Genomic DNA, 5,810 nt, shown 5'->3' with positions numbered 1-5,810 from the left:
ATATATAGCCTCCCCACTGTCACTTTATTTTTTACTTCTGCTCTTTTTTTTTCTCAACACTTTTTTGTTGTTGTTTTATTCTTACTTTTTTGTTTAAAATAAATGCACTGTTGGTTAAGGGCTGTAAGTAAGCATTTCACTGTAATGTCTGCACCTGTTGTATTCGGCGCATGTGACCAATAAAATTTGATTTGATTTGATTTGATTTGAGGTTGTTGTCCTGGCACCACAATGCCAGTTCACTTACCTCCTTGGAGTTAGTGTTGTGCAAAGCCACGCAGTCATGGGTGAACAGGGAGTACCTGTGTTAAGAGTCAGTGCAGAGCAGGTGCTGTTGCCAATCCTCACAGCCTGTGGTTTGCCCATCAGGAAGTCCAGGATCCAGTTGCAGAGCGTGGTGTCCAGACCCAGGGCTCTGAGCTTGGTGTTGAGCTTGGAGGAAACAGTAGTGTTGAATGCTGAACTGTAGTCGATGAACAGCATTCTCACATAGGTGTTCCTCTTGTCCAGATGTGTTAGGGCCGTGTGAATAGTGATGGACATGGCATCTTCCATGGATCTGTTGGAGTGGTAGGCAAACCTTTTTTTCTTGGGCACTGGGACGATGGTGGTCTCCTTAAAGCAGGTGGGGACTACAGCCTGGGGCAGGGACAGGTTGAAGATGTCTGAGAAGACGCTCGCCAGCTGGTCAGCACACACTCCGAGGAAGCGGCCAGGGATACCATCTGGACCAGCGGCTTTGGGAGTATTCACTCTTGAGAGTTTTCCACCTGTCACCCTCAGAGACTGAAAGCACCTGGTTGTCCAGAGCAGCGAGAATCTTCCTGGATGCCTCGCTATTGTCTGCCTCGAAGTGAGCACAGAATGTGTTAAGCTCGTCTGTGAGTTTGCCTTTGCAGTGTGTGTGTGTGTGTGTGTGTGTGTGTGTGTGTGTGTGTGTGTGTGTGTGTGTGTGTGTGTGTGTGTGTGTGTGTGTGTGTGTGTACACTTGCATATACAGTACTTGCCAAAAATAAATATAAAACAGAGATTTCTATAAAAAATAAAGGGGATTTATCCCTTTAAAGCTGGTATCTAACACATAGGGGTTGGGGGTTCTTTAAGGGAAGGCCCTGCTAAAAACATGTCTAAAAGATTGCTCTTGGCAAGTTGCTTTGTTACTCTTGTCACACAAGTCCCCAGGTAGCAGTCAATTCTCCCCCATACATCAAAATGATTAATTTAACATGAGTGAACACAGCCCTGATTAGCCTTGACTGAGATCAGGGGAGGCTAAAAGCGGGAGGATTGGAAGAATAGAATAATGTATTCATTAAGTTGCGAAAACCTCATAATGACTCTTAATGTGCTTTGAGAGACTCAACTTTCCACTCTATTAGGCCTAATGCAAAATATCAGTCGAAAATTAGCTCTATTTTTGAGCTGTAAAATTACAAACGCGTGTGTGTAATAAACATGATTAAACTGTAATCAAACGTCCTTTAGAGTTTCCATTTAGTGTTTTACCGCTCGAGTTGGTTTATTAAGGCATGTACTGCCAAAGTCCTGATATGACTGGATAAAGTTTTAGATCCTGAAAGCAGGCAGGCCTACGTCATTCAGAGATGACGAAGAGCAAAGACACTGATCAGTCGAGGCTTTAAAGTGATAAAGTCTAAACGGCATGCTTTAAAGTGATAAAGTCTAAACGGAGCAGATGCCGTGTACGCAGAGAACAATGAGCCCTAGAGCCAAATCCGTGGAAATCTGAGATGAATTTCGAAATAAGGGCTAGAAAAGTTAGAGTGTGTTGTTAAGATGAGAGCGAGAGAGAGGGGATGGAGAGAGAGAGCGAGAGAGAGAAAGAGAGAGAGCGAGAGAGAAATATCGCTGTAGGCCTAATAGAAGTTAGTCTTCCTCATGACCCTTGGCTTTAAACCATTTCGACGCGCTGGACATTAGCCCACATTAAGTTCTGTAGAAAGCTGATTTGAGGAAGAGCAGCTGAGGGGAATACCTTCTCGCTTTAATTGCTTTAGAAAGGGTTCCCACAAAGAGACACTGCCCAGATTTACCTCCCGTTTAAGTTCTTATTTCCATCGGTTCACAAGTTAATCCGATTTCTCTCTCAGGCCCAAATACTCCGTGATATATCTGCTGACAAAAGAGGGTCGGTTTGAAGGAATAAAAACTTTAAGAAAATAAAGAACTATAAGAACAAACAATGGGAAACGAATGTGCATTTATACGAATTAAGTCCCAATTACACTTAACTGATGAATTGCTAAATGTGTTGTGGTTATTTTCATTAGACATATTAACCCTATCGTTAGGCTAATTATCAGTTAATAGGCTTATTCGTTGAATATTGAAAATGACTATTAGGCCTGAATCCTTGTCACTATTATAATAAGGGAATATCATGACTATTAAGTCACCAAGACCCATCTAGACTCAAGACCCAAATCAGGAACGATTTTCTTTCGTCAATAAATCAAAGACACATTTTTAAACAAGAGACTGCCTGCGTGCCAGCAAAAACCCCCATTCTGATGTTGAATAAATACTGGACCTGCCTAGATTATTGTTGTAGGTAGGCCTAATCTAATAAAGTATCACAAATAAACAAAAACATTGGTTCGTGGAGATACTGAACAGTCCATCTGTTGCGCATAATGATCTCCGGGGCGCGCGTTGGATGGTGCATCAATGACAGCGCAGTAACTTGTCCTGCCAACCAGCTCAATCCACCAGGCTATGCCAAAACGGCGTATTCATTATCTACAACAATTTAATATCGTTACCACTATTTGCGTCATAGGTTTCCCAATTGTCTCATGCAGTCGATCAAGATGTGAGAATTGCACGACCTACAAAGAAAATACAACAACATATTCGCATTGAGTGTATTTGGCAATTCACCTCAAGACTGGATTGTGACTCTGTCTTGAGTGCCTATACATTTTCTTTTCATGTAGTGTCTTCTCTAAAGTCGAAACTTCTATGGATGAATATGGCCAAAGATCAAATTGAGTTTAAGATTTCACCCCCCCTCTCACTTTCTCTCCTCTCTTGGAGAAATTCCACAAAATATGCAAGCACTACATTAGAAGGCTACTTTTCGCTGACCTTAATTCCAGCCTAAACGGTTTTTCTCCAGGAGAATACATATTTTCTTAAAACCTTGAAGAAGAGAGGGGCATTATTGTTTTAATCCTCTTAGCAGCAGTCATTTTAAGACCGTTTTTTGGAGACTGAAATGGCGTCTTTTCTCCCCAATCCTAACCTAAATCCCTTGGGGCCGGGAGAGTTTCTAAAGGTAGGACCCTAGCATCTATTAGCCATCTCTCCACCGCAGTCTCCTCTGCAAATGTCTCGACAAAGTCGAAAAGCAAATAAAATTAAATGCATGAGTAACTTAATAACCTTTTAAACACCTCAAACCCTGCATGCAAACCACTGTAATGAAAACGTTATTGAAGCCATTGGCACTTCTTGAATGAACAGGCACTTCTTGAATGAACAATCATAAGTTCTTATTTACCACTGATTTGAATTAACCTGTTATTATTATTAAGATTATATGTAGGCTATTATAATGTTACATGCTTTTGCAACATGACATTGAAGATATTAGCCAATGTTCCGTGCTCCATTTGAAAATAGACTGCATATTGACCAAATATATACATGCAAAACAATTGCCAAATGTATATTTGAATTAAGAAAATGAGACTCAAGGAAACACTTATATTTCTGCTTATCAAAATATAGACTGAGCAACATGCGGGATTCCTTAATGCATGACTTGTACGTACAATTAATAGTTTATGGCCTAAGAAAATGAAATTATAATATTTTTGTGCAGGCCTATACAGCGAGAATAAAATATTATTATTGCTATTTTGATAGGCTTAATGATTATACCTTGCCAATATGAGAATTCTACATTAAGACATTTAATTATCACACATCTGCATACAAACTATTATATGTTTGATGATAACATTAATGTCCAGACAACGATTCATAAATGAACAGTCAAAATCAGTCATGAGAAAGCCTGGAGTAGAATAAACTTATTTTGGTTGACACAGCAAAGGACCATTTGAAACTCTGCATGACCTCACCAGGCGCTCGAGCTCCTTAAAGCCCATACGTCGTGCGCGAGCCCAATAGATGGCAGCTCTCTGGATTCCCGACACTCTCTAACGACAGGAGAGTGAGAGCACCGCGCGCAGAAAACGGAATACAGTATTCCTGAGGAGTATGCAGGACTTAACAGCACGGAATTGAGAAGTAACATACAAGGTGATACTTTGAAAGCTAATATTCCATTTGAAAACAGCCGGACATAGGCTATAGGCCACGGGCGGTGTTCGTAAGAGGTGAGAACTTTTTGAAGGGCATGCATCTGTATAAAGAATCAGGTTGGACCTGTTAGTAAAGTAAAATTATGTGTGGCTGTCATAATTCCACTTTTATTGCATTTCCTTGCAACTTGAAACCTCTTCCATTTAAACCTTGGAGCAAGATATTGTTCAAGTCTTCTCATTACACATTCATTACGCATGGAAAGATCTAAACAAACTTAGACTTTAACATTATTTCATGATTTTTGTATTTATCTCCGGAATAATTAAATTAACCATTGGCGTAATTTTGGGCAAAAATGTGAATAAAGGGTTCATGTAGAAGGAAGAGTGTGTCGCCTGTACAGGCATATCGGCGGGCCCCTGGGCGATATTTAGCCTCTTCCGTGTCTGGGGTAGAACATATAAATCCACGGCAATTAGCATAATGGGGGTTAAATCAGCTCCCCAAGGCTAACTGATTTTGTCCACATCGAGAGATTAATATTTTTGGTGACGAGAAGGATTTAAAGAGCCTCAATAAAGCAATTGTAAACAATATGTAGACTACAGGCAATGGCACTTATAGGACCTATGATGAACAGTCATATTCAAAAAGGGACATTATTAATCACATACATACATACACACACACACACACATCCATACATGAGTCTGGTCACACCAATGGTCACATCAATTTATTTTATTTTGTGTGCTTTTTCAGAGAAAAGTCCCTGATTAATTTCTGATTATTGTGTAGTTTTCTGTTGACGTTTTTAAGTTCCGCTAACGCTGTAGGGGGCCACGACGCTTAGCTATTCAGGCACAACGTCAAGTGCGACATTAAATTAATGAATATCAATATCAGCATTAACGTTGAGATAACACTGGAGGGCAGGCTAATTATTTCACACAGCCTCTGGGGCTTTAATGGGGGGAACTCTCATGGGAAGGACTGGTTAAATAGCGAGCTCTCCGTGGGAAAAGGGGGTTATAGGTTTAGTGACTGGCTAGGTTTCTCAATGCCGTCATATAATAAAGTCACTCTCAGCTTGAATCTTCTTAAAGAAAAATAGTTACAGTTATAGCCATATAATAACTGATGTAATATTGGATCATGTCCAAATGCAGCTTCACCATTAGGTTATTTGATGTCAGCTACTGACAGTTTTAATAAACACACACACACACACACACACACACACACACACACACACACACACACCTTTCACGTGTCAGAACTGATGACAAATGAATAGCCTAGCAGTTGGAGCCTATTTGCACCTACATTAGACGGGTAGCCAACAGGGGATCCCTATGCATATATTTAACTGAATATCCTTACATCTACCCGCCACTGCAAGCCTCCAGGCGGTGGGACGGAGCCGCCATAGACCGGGAGAAACGGCTGCCATTCAACTCCAATACTCAGGGAGCTAAATACATATTTTGAAAAGGCCCTTATGTCCCCGTCCT

Source organism: Coregonus lavaretus (assembly GCF_964263955.1).
Source record: "Coregonus lavaretus genome assembly, chromosome: 11".
Lineage (NCBI taxonomy): Eukaryota > Metazoa > Chordata > Actinopteri > Salmoniformes > Salmonidae > Coregonus > Coregonus lavaretus.
The sequence above is the reverse complement of the archived record's forward strand: the minus strand, read 5'-3'. Positions refer to the sequence as shown.